The 17,809-nt window shown below is 34.3% G+C and overlaps 1 long non-coding RNA gene across 1 annotated transcript; it reads right to left on the reverse strand.

Annotated features, from left to right (window-relative positions):
- Positions 1–1,392: 1,392 nt before the first annotated feature.
- On the reverse strand, positions 1,393–4,152 carry LOC113689275 (uncharacterized). Its single transcript, XR_011815054.1, has 2 exons — positions 3,592–4,152; positions 1,393–1,776 (listed from the first exon to the last, which is right to left on the reverse strand). It is a non-coding gene; the product is annotated as an uncharacterized lncRNA (long non-coding RNA).
- Between the last annotated feature and the right edge of the window lie 13,657 nt (positions 4,153–17,809).

Here is a 17,809-nt window from a genome sequence, read left to right on the forward strand (position 1 = left end):
TAAATCAAGAAGTGATATTACTTTTTTCTGTAATATATTCCTTAAAAATGAAAATAAAATTAAGTAAATAGTCTGAACTGTTCTAATTTTTATTTTTTATGCAATTGGTTAGTTTAAAAAATCTCAAGTAGCCAAAAATCTCAAGTTCTAATTAATTTGGTGTGTGCAAATAAACTTTTAAATAGACTAAGGAAAAGGTTGTTTCCCCCCTATTGAGTGCATTCCTTTCTAATAAAAGAATAACTTTGCAATTCAGCAACACAAAAATAGCTTCCAGTTAGTATGTTTACTTTTGTCAAGTAAATATGATTTAAATGATTCTAATCTTTATTGTCATACAATTGGTAGTGGACAAGGCTTCTAAGTAAAAAGATATACTAATTTTATGGGTACAAAAAATCACATTGTGAAATTGACGAATGAAAAGTTATTTATATAGTGCACAGTTGTAGTGCATCCCTTATTTGAAAAACAATACAATTTTGCTATTCAATATGGGAAAAAGACTTCATATTCAAACATTGACTTTTATCAACTTTTATCAAGTAAACATTACCCAAATCATTTTAATTTTTTTTTGTACAATAATTAGTGACAGATAAAAGTAATTTTGTGAGTACGCATGATTGAAACAGTTGAATTTTTTAGGCAAAACTTGCTCCAACATATAAGTTACTTAATGTAATATAGACTCAAATTAAATATATCAAATTTAGTACTTAACAATTTAATAACAGTTTAAGTTATTCAAGTTTTAATATTTTTAGAGGTATTGAATAACAAAAAATAAAACATCTAAATTAAATGAGTAACATTGAATTTTTTTGGCACAATTTACTTCAAAAAATAATTAATGAGCTATTCATTTATCAATAACTTAATATGCATTCACTGCAATATATCAAATTTAAAACTTAATGATTGAATAACTTAAAATATTGGGAAAGATTTTAGATTTCAAACTTTTAAACTTGTTAATTAAACGCACCCTTACACTCTTCTCCAAATCCTTTAATCCACTCGTAACCAAGAGGCGAAATCCAACACTCAACAAATACATCGCCATACATCACCACCAAATTTAATTATTTACGCAAACACATTTAGTAATGCGAGGCAATGGTGGATTTTATTCAAATTTAATATCTCAAACAAGGGGAATCTATTTTCCAGAGTTTTTGTAAAAAAATTCGTCAGGCTTTTGTAAAAGAATGTACTATAGTAATTTGATGTACGTGAGATAAAAAAATGATTGAAAAATTTATTCATAAAAAACATAAAAATTTTTTTTTAGAGAAAATTAGCTTTCCAAACAAGGTAGACTCTCTGACTTTGAGGCCATAGTCCTCCATTGCATATATTTGGACATTCCTAACAAAACACATTGCCTGATCCCTGCAAATCATACATATAAAGCTGACATTGATAGCAATTAGCATCGGAGTAAATTTACTTTTGTCCATCAAACCTAGGATTAATGTCTCCAATACTCGTACTAAAGATTCTTCTACATTTAGCAGAGCTAAATAACTCTAAATGATGATTAGGACATATATGCTAGAGGTATGCCTACTTTTAAATTTGTTTTTTCCTACTTTTAAACTTCTAATTCTTGCGAGAATTTGAACCTAAGATTTCTAATTCCTGAGATCTCAACCTTAACCACGAGACCATAGCCACCTCCCCGCTCGTAGGTATGCCTAATGGTAATAGTTCATCATCTTAAGAGCGTTTACGCAAGTGTAGCTTGAAAATGACACAAAAAGCTTCCGAAACCTGCATTGGCAATTAAGATGAGACAAATGAGAATACACAAAAGATTATTGAAGCCAGTTAGAGGAAAAAACAGAAAAACAATAAATGTAAATATACCCAAAAAAAATCTCTTCTAAGGAAAATCATGTAAGATCTTGCAAGGAAAAAAAGATATTAATCTGTTCTACCTCCAATTAGATGTGAACTAGTTTATTTGGACCTCACGCGTTGCATGACGGTGCCCAGAAAAAGTATAATCTATGCAAGTATACATGGTCAAAAACTGTAATAATTCTCCAGGCATTCTCATCAAATTCTTTGAACACACAGATATGGTATCTTGTCTCAAGAAACTACCCAAAACTCCAGCATTTGTTCATGCCGTCAACATATAGACGTCAGATTTCAAACTCCAGCATTTCTTTTAGTGCATTAAAAGCATAAATGCACCATTGTAACTTCATGTATTGCCACACCGACTGATCTTGAAGATGACATGCTACAAACGATTGCAGTTGGTGCACAGGTAAAATCAGTATCAATACATGCTGGCACATGTACGGGCTTGTAGCATAGATGGAAGCAAATTGGGGTCATAAAGGAGCAAAACACAAACTTCAACAAATTTTATTCACAAAAAGTCACTTCAGAGAATTATAATTACAAACTTCGAGTAATTAATAAATGACATTTTGAACATGCATCACATATGTGGAGCACATGCATTACCAATCACTTCATTATTTAATCCATAAATATCATATTGATGGTGTTCATTATCTTCGCAACTATTAAGCATTCCTGGAACTACATTCCTTTGAGCTTCAACGGTGACAAGAGACCCTAAGGTAGGGGGTGAGACCACCCAACTAATAGCTTTCCAATCAAGCCTTTTTAAACAATTAGCATGCAGTAAGTGGATACAAATCAAAGAGCTCCCTCTATATTATCAAACAACAGAAACATAAGAGTATAAGGAAAATTTATCCTTTGACTTGAACTAAGTCATGCAAAATGACTATTATGTAAGAGGTTCAGTTCCTTGGAAGATGGGGAATGATGCAATCCTTTTAAGGAAAACTGGTTAAGAATGATAGTATATACCTGCAAAATTTCAAGCTACTATGCAGTTTCTTTTGATAGTTTGCCAAGTTCCATCCTAAATTTCGACTAATAAGAAAGCACTAAATGTGGGAGAAAGAGAAACAGCAAATAAACTACAGAATGCAAATGAAATGCTGAAAACAGAGACAAAATTTCAAGTTTACCAAAATGCAATGGAAGAACTTCTTGGACTCATCGTTATGTCTGAAGGCCTCAAAAGCAGAAATCCAGCAAAAGATTAAAAACATATTTGGCTCTAAAGACACAAAATACTTGAACCCAACCAACCAAATAAGGCAGGCAAAGTAAAGAAGAAAGCAGCTTCCAAGGGTGGATAAAAATTTGACCGAAAATAATTAAGAACCTGACATAAGCATTATCTTCCAGGTTCAAATTTAGAGCATATAAACGATCGAAAATTTGTAATAAAAACTAATCAAAAAAATCCAAAACAATAGGTACTTGAAAATAGTGTGTGCTGTGAAAACAATACGCATTGGGGAATTGCCCCAAAATCACCCCAATGGCCCTATCTTCCCTACTATCAGTACTAGAGCAGTAATTGGACCCAGCAATAAATCAGAAATATGCATGCAAAGAATGCTAGAAGAATCCAATGAACATCTTAGGAGCAGAAGAACAACTGGAAAAGCCTGAAACTTGGTATAATTTAAATGCCTTAACAAAAGGATAAACATAAACGCATCAAATAGAAAGAAAAAAGAGTTTTACCGGAGGTGAGAGAAAACAAACTTGGCCATTTCACATTCAATACGTTTCTGAGCTTGAAGAACACGGAGATTTCAATGCTTCCTTATCTCCTGAAGCTTTATTCTTCTGTCAAAGCACTCATATGCACATTTGAAATAAGCTTGTTGCAATATCAAATACCCACAATTTGAACCATTTATAATCTAAACTACTTTAAGAACAATGAAGGAAAAAAGAGGGTAAAAAGAAATGAGTGCCAAAGAAGATGATTTGAAAGCTTTGAAAGGATTTTGGACAGAAGAGAGTTGGGACTAAGTAACGGAGGAGTCAAATGGAGGGAAGACGGAACATGTAGTTTGGAGGGTATTGGAATTTCTGTTTGACAATTGAAACATCTTGGGAGTATTGAGCTTTGTATACACCAATTGCTATCCATGTGGGGAGTCAATCTTTTAACTGAATTGCCTCTAAATTTTCTGCATAATTCGGTTGGTTTTAGATTTCATAGATGATGGAGAAGTTCCTGGACTTATTTACGATAGGGTTGGAACAGAAGATGGAGCAGCCAATAGCACTGATGGATCTCAATCTAGCATCCAACTGTAGCATTATGAAAAGACCCAATAGCCAAGCCTACAAGCTCACATCAATAACTAGTTAAAGGGTAAAATTGGGAGATAAGGGTTAGCTAGTAAAATCATATTGTCACATCACCTACCAGCCGCACATCCCAACTCAGTCCTAGTCCCAACAAATCAAATGTTCACCTGATATTCCATATTCAGTCACCTAGTCCAGGTGTCCATAGGGGACCATGACTACTGTTCATAAACCAACTCTCCTTTTTATTCCTTTTAGGATTTAGGATATAGTAGCACGCATACCATATCCATTGGTTGGGCCATTGCAGCATAGCTTTTAAAGGGACTTTCATTCAGCAAAGACTGCATTTCTCTGTTTAGACATTGCCTGGCTAATAAAATGGACAACCAAATATCTACTGGTCAACTGTATTTGTGCAATATGTTGTTACTGACCTGGGTATTCCAACAACAAAACCCATGATTTAAGGTTGTAGAAGCTATAGAAAATGAAACTAAAATAAAATGCCCTGTCACTTCCTTAGGACAAATCTTAAGAGGAAAGTGAGAAACAGGAAGGAATTTACGACAAAAGGTCTAATAACAGATGGAGGACCTTGACAAACTCATGGTCAAATGCACAAGATGCTAAGATCACTAGTGTCTTGTTCAACTGGTGAGAATGAAAATAGCTGAATAGCTACAGCTTATATGTATGTTCATATGTTCCAAGTAACAAATAAAACACTTCCACACAGAAAATAAAAATATAGATTCTGTTGCCCAGCCACCACCAGCAAATCTAAACCTAATGACAGACTACTCCCAAATCCCATTCATCCCTATGTCTCACACTCTATTTTCAAACTGCACCTCCCAGAAGCTAAGCATTAACAATGGAATAAAATCAGAAGAAAATGCATATGATCTAAGCTTCCATGGGAAGCACACGTAAAAGATCAGACCAGAAGATAAAACCAACATCAATCCAAAATCATAGCAGGGAAAAAGAAGTGAAAGGGGTGACTGTCCAGTGGATGGAAACAATTGTGACTGTGCATGGGAAGAAAAAGGAGGAATCAGGGAGGGCCAAGAGGCAAGGCTGAAGGACATAGGAGAAAATAATAAATAGAAACATTTTGCAAGATGAGGTTTCCTGAAGGAAGTTAAGAGAGAAGGAGCAAAAATTCTTTCAAAATTGCATGTCATAATAACATACTTAAGTACAAGACTAGGTCACTCTACTGTGACAAACAAGGCCTCTGATTCTATTTGCTATTCTTGGTACAAATAAGTCATAGTTGGAGCAGCTCATGAATAATTTAACAACCATCAAAGAAATAAATTCTCCGCTACCACAAGAAAGATATTGTAACTTACAAGTTCCCAGGCTTCAACTTGCTGGGAAGAATTTTGCCAAAGGTTTCTGTTATAAAAAACCAAAATTCAGACTTCGTAATCAACAAATTATGGTAACAGGACAAATAAGTCTCGAGCTACTTAGCACTCTTTGATGTAGATCACAGTGATTACAATGACCAAAAACACCATAATTGTCAAAAGTTATTATCTGAGAAGCCAAAAGGAGAGTGAAATGAGTATTAATCTCTAGATAACTTAGAATTAACCATTTACATTACTAGGTACACTGGGGCACTCATAAGCATGAAAACGGATCATGCCACAAAATTTCACAAAGTAGTAAACAAGCTAGAAGTTAAGAAGTTGGCCAATAAAATAGATGAAAGCTTACCACATCAATGGCATTAGAATCAACTTCCTCCTTAATAATCGTTTCTACTGAAGATATGTGATTATAGAAAGATTTACTATTGTAAATATTAGAAAAGATTAGATTTATTTTGTTTTGATTATAGTATCAGATATTAATTAGGCAATAGATTGATTTAGGCTAGCATGATTTTAGGATCTAAATTATGTTACACTTGTGTATATATATATATATATATATATATATATATATATATATATTTGTACATTGTGTAGTCCAGAAATATGAATAAGAGTATTTTCTCTTCCTTTTTTCTTAGTTTTCATGGTATCAGAACTTTAGGTTCTGTTATCAGTTTGTTTTTTGACGTGACCCTATTGAGTCACTTTTAGTTTTTTCTTGTGTGAATTATAATAGCAGATATGAAAGGTAGTAGTAGAGAGATGAAAACAGTAATTTCTGATATTATTGTTACAACATCAAAGATTACTGAACACAAATTGAGTGGAAAAATTTTTTTGGATTGAAGTAAAACTATTCGGATATATCTGCGCAGCATTGATAGAGATGATCATCTCACTGATAACCCATCCTGTTAATGGGGAAGAAAAGAAGGTTTGGCTAAGGGAAAATGCAAAATTATTTTTGCAGATCCGAAACTCTATTGATAATGAGATAGTCAGTCTTATCAATCATTGTGAGTTTGTTAAAGAGCTTATGGATTGTGAGTTTGTTAAAGATATTATTGTTACAACATCAAAGATTACTGAACACAAACTGAGTGAAAAAAATTTTTTGGATTGAAGTAAAACTATTCGGATATATTTGCGCAGTATTGATAGAGATGATTATCTCACTGATGACCCACCCGTTAATGGGGAAGAAAAGAAGGTTTGGCTAAGGGAAAATGCAAAATTATTTTTGCAGATCCGAAACTCTATTGATAATGAGATAGTCAGTTTCATCAATCATTGTGAGTTTGTTAAAGATCTTATGGATTATTTGGCCTTTTTGTATTCTGGTAAGGGTAATTTAAATCATACATATGATGTTTGCAAGGAATTTTACCGTTCGAAAAAACAGTAAAGATCCCTTACAGAATATTTTATGGATTTTAAACGTGTGTATGAGGAATTGAATTCTCTCCTTCCTTTTAGTACTGATGTAAAAGCTCAACAGTCTCAACGGGAACAAATGGCTATAATGAGTTTTCTTGCAGGATTACCAGTGGAGTTTGATGCTGCTCGAACACAAATTCTCTCTAACCCAGAGATTGTTTCCCTCCATGACATTTTCACGCGAGTGTTGAGAACCGAGCGATCTTTGTTTACTTCCAATGTTACTAGTGTTCTCGTGAGTCGCAGTGGAGCTGGTCGAGAAAATAATGGTAAAAACAATGGCAAAAATGGGACTGGTGGAATTGTTGGTCATGGACAATACAACTCAAATCAACGAGTTTGTTATCACCATAAGAAATCAGGCCATACCATACGTACGTGTTGGGACCTTCATGGTAGACCTCAACAGCAGCCCCCGTTTGCAAATTTCGCAACCCAGGAAAATAATTATGTGCCTTCTGACAAATCCATACTCATCTCTGCTGATAAGTTTGCCCGCTTTACTGAGTTTCAGGCCTCACAAAAATCTGCTAACCCATCTTCTAGTACCAATTCTCCTTCTATTGATCACTCAGGTAAACCTACTACATGCCTTGTGTCATCTTCTAACAAATGGGTCATTGATTCCAATGCAACAGATCATATGACCAGTAATAAAGATATCCTCTCCTCTTTTAATCCTAACAAAGATCATCTGAATGTTACTTTGGCTGATGGGTCAGGTGCTTCAGTTGTGGGTTCTGGTGTAGCAATTCCTATGTCATCTATCTCCTTATATTCAGTTTTATGTTTACTTACTTTTATTTTAATCTACTTTCAGTCAGTAAAATTACAAAAGCTCTCAAGAGCTCTGTCTCATTCTTTCCTGAATATTGTGTTTTTTAGGATCTTATGATGGGGAAGATTGTTGGTAAATGACGTGAGTCTGGCGGCCTGTATACACTTGAAACCCCTTCATCGAAAGTGCCAAAACCTATTGCATGTTCCTCTACCTTGACTCCTCTTGAAATTCACTGTCGTTTGGATCATCCATTTCTACCCATCTTGAAGAAGTTGTGTCCAAATTTTCAGAATTTATCCTATTTAGATTGTGAGTCATGCCAATTTGCCAAGCATCATCGTTTGCCCTACTTGCCTACAGTCAATAAACGGGCTACATCTCCTTTTGAATTAGTGCACTTTGATATTTGGGGCCCTTGTCCAATAGTATCTAAGTCTGATTTTAAATATTTTGTCACTTTTGTTGATGACTACTCTCATATTACTTGGTTATATTTAATGAGAAGTCGTTCAGATTTATTTAGTATCTTTTGTTCCTTTTGTACTGAAATAAAAACACAATTCAATGTGCGTGTCCACATTTTGCGAAGTGATAATGCAAAAGAGTACTTTTCTAAACTCTTTAATTCGTATATGTCAGAAAATGGAATCCTTCATCAATTTTCATGTTCTGATACACTACCACAAAATGATATTGCTGAAAGGAAAAATAAGCACTTATTAGAAGTTGCTAGAGCCCTTCTATTTCATATGAAGGTTTCTAATCAATTTTGAGCAGATGTTGTTTCAACAACTTATTTTTTTATTAATCGCATGCCATCTTTTGTGCTTGCTGGTGAGATTCCTTATTCAATTTTGTTTCCAACCCAATCTTTATTTCCCATTGAACCACGTATATTTGGGTGTACTTGTTTTGTTCGTGATATCTGTCCTCAGGTGTCTAAATTAGATCCCAAATCTCTCAAGTGTGTGTTTTTGGTTATTCACGTCTTCAAAAGGGTATATATGTTATTCTCCAAATTTAGATCGTTATTTAATCTCTGCTGATGTTACATGTTTTGAAATACATTCATTTTTTCTTGAGTCTAATGTCCATAGTAGTTAGGAGGAGGAAGATGATATTCTAGTCTACACTGTTACAACAACTGTTCCTACCAGACCACCGATCACTCAAGTGTATTCTCGTCGTCCTCAACACATAGACTCACATCCTCCACCATCTTCTCTGTCTACAGATCCGAGTCCTGATCCATCGCTTCTTCAGTCTCTAGATTCCAGTCTTGATTTGCCTATTGCTTTAAGGAAAGGTAAAAGACAGTGCACTTACCCAGTTTCATCATTTGCTTTATATGATCATTTGTCTCCCTCTTTGCGTTGTTTTACTGCTTCTTTAGATTCAATATCTCTTCCTCAACGCTTATCTGAGGCTTTGGAACATCCTGATTGACGGGCTGCTATGCAGGAAGAAATGATGGCTCTAGATAATAATGGGTACCTGGGACTTGGTTCATCTACCAACAGGTAAGAAACCTATTGGTTGTAAATGGATGTTTGCTGTTAAAGTCAATCCTAATGGTTCTGTTGCTCGCCTCAAAACTCGTCTTGTTGCAAAAGGGTATGCTCAGACATACGGGACGGATTACTCAGACACGTTTTTTCCAGTAGCAAAACTTACCTCTGTTCGATTATTTATTTTCCTTGTTGCTACTAATAATTGGCCTTTGTACCAGTTAGATGTTAAGAATGCATTCTTTCATGGAAATTTGCAAGAGAAAGTTTATATAGAGCAACCATCTGAATTTGTTGCTCAGGGGGAGTTTGGTAAGGTTTGTAGACCTCGAAAGTCATTATATGGTTTAAAATAGAGTTCTTGTGCTTGGTTTGGGAGATTCAATGAGGTGGTTCAAGAGTTTGACATGAAGAAGTGTAATTCTGATCATTTTATCTTTTATCAGTAATCTAAAATTGGTATTATTCTATTAGTGGTTTATATTGATGATATTGTTATTACTGATAGTAACAATGCAGGTATTGCAGTTCTTAAAAATTTTCTTCAATCGCGCTTCTAGACAAAAGATTTGGGTATGTTGAAATACTTTTTAGGCATTGAACTTACAAGGTGTAAACAATGTATCTTCTTATGCCAAAGGAAGTATGTCCTTAATCTTTTGAAAGCAACGAGAAAGTTAGGTGCTAAGCCATGTAGTGCACCAATGATTCTCAACATGCAACTTACAACATATGGTGGGGAGTTATTCTCAGATCTTGAAATGTATCGGAGGTTAGTCGAAAAATTGAACTATCTTACTGTGACTCATCCGAACATTGCATATCCGTTTAGTATTGTGAGTCAATTTATGTTCTCACCAAGAACCACCTATTGAGCAATTTTAGAGTAAATCTTATGTTATCTTAAAGGAGCTCCGGGATGTAGTAATCATGGCCATTCTCATATTGAATGCTTCTCAGATGCGGATTGAGCAGGTTCTAAAATTGATCGAAAATCTACAACTGGATATTGTGTTTTCGCTGGAGGTAATTTGGTATCGTGAAAAAATAAGAAATAAAATGTAGTATCTCGCTCTAGTGCAGAATCTGAATACCGGTCTATGGCACAATCCACTTGTGAGCTTATATGGATACATCAATTATTGTGGGAGGTGGGAATCAATAATTCACTTCCAATGAAATTATGGTGTAACAATCAAACTGCCCTTCATATAGCATCAAATCCAGTTATGGTAATCATGGCCATTCTCATGTTGAATGCTTCTTAGATGCGGATTGGGCAGGTTCTAAAATTGATCGAAGATTTATAACTGGATATTGTGTCTTCGTTGGAGGTAATTTGGTATCGTGAAAAAATAAGAAACAAAATGTAGTATCTTGCTCTAGTGCAGAGTCTGAATACCGGTCTATGGCGCAATCCACTTGTGAGTTTATATGGATACACCAATTATTGTATGAGGTGGGAATCAATAATTCACTTCCAATGAAGTTATGGTGTGACAATCAAGCTGCTCTTCATATAGCATCAAATCCAGTTTTTCATGAGAGAATAAAGCATATCGAAATTGATTGCCACTTTGTTCGTGAAAAAATTCAGCAAAACTTGATCTCAACCAGTCATGTGAGAACTGGAGAGCAGTTAGCTGATATTTTCACTAAATCTCTAAATGGTCCGAGAATTGATTATATTTGTAGCAAGATGGGCATGATTAACATCTATGCTCTATCTTGAGGGGAGTGTTGAAGATATGTGATTATAGAAAGATTTGCTATTGTAAATATTAGAAAAGATTAGATAACCATCCTACATGCAGAAACCAAATTCTATTAAATCTTTGGCATAATATGTCACAAGGAAAATAATAGACCAATATCAAATCTTCTAAAGATACTTCAGACAAGTACCTGCAAATCTGAGTGGTCCACAACCTTCACTTATGGGATGGCACCTGCAATGCATAAAATACTTCCAATTAGTTAGAAGACCAAAGCCCAAGTAAAATATCAACCATGGAACTGTACATCTAGATAGTATGTAGAATGCTAATATTAATCTGGTGACAATAGAAATCTAACATAGTACTACAGACCCCAAAAATAAAGTGGCTAGTATGGATGTAAGAGATCTCTAGTCCGGCCACCCAGCTACATACTGAAGCCAAAGTAATAGGATTTCCAATTCAACATCAAAATACCTTCAAGATAGCATCTCGGTATAGCTCTTCTTTCTTGATGTTCCCAAAACCGTCTGCATTACCTACAAAAGTGACAACTTTTGAAACCTTTATAGTGGAAAAACCAACTACTAATAACAGTGTCAAGACTACTGAACTTCCAAGGCCATCTTATACAGAAGACTAGTTACCACATTAAAAGAACTTCAAAATGGACTCAGACTACAGCCAATGTAATTAGAAAAATCATACAATTAGAAACATATACCCATCCCCATTATCAAGGAGACAAATCAATTAAAAATTTTTGCATCTGCAAGCTACAACCTTTTGTACTGCAAAGCGATTGCCTGGTTCAGGACACGACCAGAAAATCATTCCCCATGTAGTAAGATTACACATCTAGTCAAATCAGAACTTTGTCTTTGCTAGTACACTCAGCCTTGTTTATCATTATATGCCTAGCCAGTTTAACCACCCTAACTGAAACATGAGCCATGGCAGAGGAGACAAAAGAAGTTTCTTGGCTCAATTAAATGTCCTAGTTATATAAGCAACTAGGAAGTTACAAGTCTGTAGTAGTGCATTACCAGTTGAGAAGCACAGAATATACACATCATGGCCTCTTGAAGTCAGGTAATTAATTGTTGGCGAAAAGAACGTGCATAGATATTAAGTACTGTTACAAGCATATAGTAAACCCACAATCTTGTGATTCTTAATATTTGAATAAAAAAGAAAGGAAACTATTCTATACATTATACAAAGAAAAAAATTCCCTTGCACTATTGCATTCCTTATTTAGGGAATGTTGCCAGCGTATAACCTAACAAATTTTATACATGAGATCAAAGTCAGCCAATGCTCAGAATGTTCTCTACCATAAATTTATTCAGTGTAACGATTCAATCTCTATCATGTATCCAATAAACCATTTTAAGCAAAGCACAAGTTTTTGGAAAAGAATAGCACTTTAAAATCTAGAGCATGCTACACAAATCCTATCCAACACAAGCTTGTAGTCCAAATAAAATAATTTCAGTGAAAAGTAAAGCACATGAATTTTGTTTCTCAACCTCACATTGTCTCGTCATCAAGGTGTGCAATAACCAACAAGACATTTTTCCTCGAAGGCACCCTAGAACCTAAAATTGCAAAAACCAAAACCAAGTATTAAAAGCTCACTCACTCCTCAAATACACAATAATTCAAAGACACAGACAAATTATTTGTCTATGCTGAGAACCAACTCTTTACAGATTAAAAAGTGATCTTACTTCCATTATCATTCAGAAAGGTGGTCTTGGAATTTAAGGACGAACCCAAGTGTATTTTTGCCTAAAGAAACTGCCCAGAGTAATATCAACAAGCCACAAATCACTAGCCACACCATCTGGCAATTCTCCCAAGACAATGCAATTTCACCAAAAGGAGACTAAAAATGCCCAAAATTTCTAGTAGGGAAAGAGGTGGTCATTCTAAATATTCAGTCAAAATCAGCAATACAGCTATCTGGTGTTTTTCATCTTCAATATATACCCAATTGGTAAAACCAAAAAATGGCATAAAACTGAAGATCATTTGTCTGCCTTGGAGGTTGAGCGACCCCCAAGCATTGGCTTTTTTGAATAGTGAAATTAAGTAGGGAAAGTGTCTGTACGCAACAGTGCAATAAATGTAACTGTATGAATGAAAAATTTGTTGCATTAACACTGGTCAGAAAAATCCGAACAAAATCCGTTTAGATTAGCTATTTTTTGGGGTGTTTTTAAAAAAATTTACTGTAGTAGAGTTTTTAGATTATATTTTGGAATATTTTTAGAAAATATTTTGGGATATTTAAGAATAGAAGAGTTTCTAAAATATATTTTGAGATATTTTTTAAAATTTTAAAAAATTTAAACTAATTTTTAGATTATCTTTTAGAGTACTTTTTAAAAATTTTATTGTATTTAAAAAACTAGTTTTTGAAAAACACTCCCATTCTTTTTTGTAAAACCACAATATATAATTAATTTGTTCTCTCTTTACTTTCCCTTATGCCCATTAAATAATAAAGAACCCAAGAAAGAAAAAAGGAAAGGAAATCTATTCAAAAATCATGCTACCTTTGCAAAAATAATAGTATACTAATTTACACCAATGTGGCTGAAATGGGCTTCCCATAATTCAAGAAAATTTCTTGCTTACCTATGATTAAAATACTCGAAAGTACTAACTAGCCAATAATGTGGCTGAAAGGTTTTGTAGCTAAGGACTAGAGTGTCCTGACAAGCCACATTCCATGATAAAAATGAAAAAGAAGGCAGCTAAAGGCAAATGAAAAACCAGCAGGGCTTTTTTTGTCATAGGGGAAAGGGCACGGAGACGAAAATTAGGAGCATAAGAAAGTCAAACGGGCTACTGGTAATAACCTCCAAAATGGTTTCTTGAGTACATTTTTTTGCAGCAATTGGTTGGACAATGGAGTTTAGTGGGTCCCCCTTAGATGATTGATTTTCAAGCATTATTGAAAAGAGTATGTTTTTTTAGCTTGGCATATAAGATTTTTTGAATGCGTGTGTTCACTCTATAATCTAAGAATATTTTAGTCCTCGTTGTAAAGGTTGGGACACTTTTGTTTGTTCTACAAGTGCCAGAGGAGTAGTTACATTGTGAGATAGACTCAGTCAGTTGCTTGTTGTACTAATTTCCATATTTATGAATTCTCTACTGAAGAAAACCTAGAAAAAAGAAAGTTCAATAAATTTCTTAAAAAATAATTTATATAAATATATATATATATATATATATATAATAAAACATGTAATGGATTAATTTAAAACTTTATATGATGAAAAGTTTAATATTTTCAAAGAACTCAAATTTTCACAAATAAAAATTTTAAATTATAAGTTGCAACAAATAAATTTCATTTCATTCTCAATTGTATCTATCAAAAAATAATCTTAAATCTAATCCAAAAATACGACAATATTCTCAAAATTATACAAAATTCACGACCATGAAAATTAGACATGTGAGTTTAAATTTTTAATTCACGTTTTTTAGATTTAGAGATTGCAACTTAAAAAAAAAAGTTTGGAGTTTGGACTTTAGAGAAAGTCAGGAAAATATAAAATAGAGATGCAAACCTGATAAGAGGCAAAAAAATGAGAAGAAAATGAGTGGATGTGGTATTTAATAATTAGTCTTTAGGGTTAAAAAAACTTATTTTTTGATATATATAATTTTTTCAATTTAATAGACAAAAATAAAAAATTTGTTGGTTCAACGGTTCAATTCGGTTCGTAAGGTGCAAACGATTATTATCGATTTTTAAGTCCTATCAATTCGAGGTTTGAATCGGATTGAAATTATGATCGGTTCATGGTCCGATTGATCAAACCGATCAGTCCGGTTCGATTTTCAAAACCATGCAAAAAGGCAAATGTGTAGTGCAACTTTTCAACAAAACTGCAGTAGCGCTGCTTAATTACGGCAATATAGCCTTATGATGCCACATACAAAGTGCAGCCATAGGCGCACAAGTGCTATATACTCATTCGCTACCCCTCTAGATACCCATTCTTATATGTAACGTAACAACCACAATGTAAGGAGCTAGATTGTCATAAAAAGAGTTCAGCCTGGCAAATATGACTTTCAAATTTAAGGTTGGCCGATAACAAAACTAAAATAATTATAGTAGTTATACTAAGGATTAATTGAACCACATAGTTGGCCAATAATTCCATCTATATTCATTGTATATGGCAGCAAATGAAAATACTACTGTAATACCATGGTCATAGTGCAATTAAGTATGAAGTTTATATTACATCAGTAATATTGTTTAATTATCATCCTGCCTACTGTCAGGCACAGGGACTTAATTGCAATTAGATCGAAAGTTTAGAGGGCATTAGTGTAATTACGCATATGGAGCCAATTTGTTAAAAGTTAGTTATAACTGATTTTGCTGAAAGAGTAGTTAGTTGCACGGAAATTCTTGCCAATAAGATTATGTTTAATCATTGAATGTGTATAAATCCAGGCAATGTAATAGATTTGGGGACAGGAAGTTAATCACATTTATTTCCCCTCAAATTCTCTGTCTCTCCCATCCACTTTCTCTCTCTCTCTCTTTTCCGTCTCATTTCTCTTCTTCTACATTCAAACCTTTCCACGCCTGCTGGTCTCAACTCTCCTACTATCACATTGCCAAGGGTCTGACAAATTGGTATCAGAGTTGACTGATCCTTGGCCAGCTACTGAAATCCAAATGGCAGAAAGCACTCGATTCAAGATTTTGGAGGATCATCTCAAGAAGCAAGAACAGAAGCTGCAGGAAGTCATGGAGGACGTCAGAAGTGTACAACAGCAAGTGAAAGAGGAAATGAAAGGTAGAGATCAACGTATGGATTCAATTGTGATTGGAATGGAACAGAAATTCGAAGCACTCAGTTCGATAATGAAGACACTGTTAATCAAGGAGAAGAGTACAGGTGATGAGGCTAAGATGGGGAGAGATCGAACACCATTGCTGCCAACACCACCTAGTCACCAGAGGTTGAATTTGGAAGCAGGAACTGAGGCGAAGGACTGTGAATTCTTAGGTAAGATCTCAGGCCATTCCCTTCCTAAACTTGAATTGCACCGGTTCGGGGAGAGAATCCACATGAGTGGATCAGGAAATGCAACAAATATTTCATGTTGCATAGAATCCAGGAGGAACATAAGCTACTGGTGGTGGAGATGTTTTTGGAAGGGAAGGCTGATATGTGGTTTCAGGGGGTCAAATTGGAGAAACCACGGTTAACATGGAGAGAATTCAAGGGGACCTGTTGTAGGGAAATTGTGGAGGAATTCAACAAATTGCAGCAAACCAACACAGTGGAGGCTTATCAGGAGAAGTTTGAGGAATTGAAGACATTGATGTTGATTCAAAATCCCAACTTGAGTGAAGAATACTTCATTTCTAGCTTTACAAGTGGCCTCAAGGAGGAAATTAAGCCTATGGTACGAATGCTCAAGCCAAACACTCCCTCAGGAGTCATAGAGATAGCTCATTTGCAGGAACAGACTATTAAGTTGCAAGGAAGGACAGTAAAGGAAGGTAACAAAGTGATGGCTGAACCAAGGTTTGGAATGTACAGGCATCCTACAGCTATGAATGGGGGAGTCAGCACTTACAAATTACACTAATGCCCTCTAAACTTTCGATCCAATTGCAATTAAGCCCCTGTGCCTGACACCTACGTCATGCATGACCTAAACTTTGCCGAAGTTAATCTAATAAAGTAGATAAGCTCAAGTTGTTTGAGGATTAATATATCTAAGTTTGCAATTATATTGATTGTTCCGGAAACAGAGAGATTATTCGGGTTATATCTCAGGCGAAATAGAACATGGTACATTCCATTTTGGTGTAACTAAGGGGATTAACAAGCTAGGAGTGAAGGCTCCATACAAAAATTATGCCAGATGACCAAATGTTTTCCTCACAGTTCAAGACTCAGGCAAGTCCTCGTTACTGCCACATTTGGCAAAAGAAAAAGATCCTAATAAAGAGTCCATTTGGTTCGACAGAAAATATTCATTTTCCTGGAAAATCACTTCCTTTTCCATAATTTTCCGGTGTTTGGTTATTTAGTGAAAATACTTTCCAAATTCCTTTTTTCATAATTTTTCGGTATTTGGTTTGTCAGTGAAAATAGTTTTTGACTTCCTTATCTATTGTTTGTTCATATATTGCAAACATTTTCCTATTTTCAAAGCATTCATCTCATTACAAGTTATTTTTAATTTCTATCCATTATAATCATATTTATAAAATATTTATTCAAATTACACCACGAATTCTTAAATGAAATTATTAATGACACTGATGAATTGGTTTTTGATCTTCCTTTAAAAAAAAAAAATCATTAAAAGGTGAACCGTCTCTTTTATCAAATTGGATACCACAACATTTTCTTTAATGTCTCAAATCAGTGATACAAGAAAAAATTAGGTAACCTCTACACTAGAGGCAACATCTTTCGTGAAATGCACAAATTTTAAAACTAATCAACTAGGCACCTATTGCTATCAAAAGAGTTATGTGCCACAATTCCACATATCATATAAATCTATTGATGAAATTATCCAGAAATTCAACATTTATTAGTGCAACAAAAAGTTTACTAGCTTATTCTTTGGATTGAAATTTCATTTTCATTAGGTCTGCAGAAAATTTAAAAGGAAAAAAAATTCAGTACGAATCAATTGAACTCATAAATAATCTCAATGAATTAGCTCATAATTTGAATCGTATAATGATTCGTTATTCAACAATTATTCTTTTACGCTAACAATCGCAGT

This window comes from Coffea arabica, chromosome 5c (genome assembly GCF_036785885.1).
Source record: "Coffea arabica cultivar ET-39 chromosome 5c, Coffea Arabica ET-39 HiFi, whole genome shotgun sequence".
Classification (NCBI taxonomy): Eukaryota; Viridiplantae; Streptophyta; class Magnoliopsida; order Gentianales; family Rubiaceae; genus Coffea; species Coffea arabica.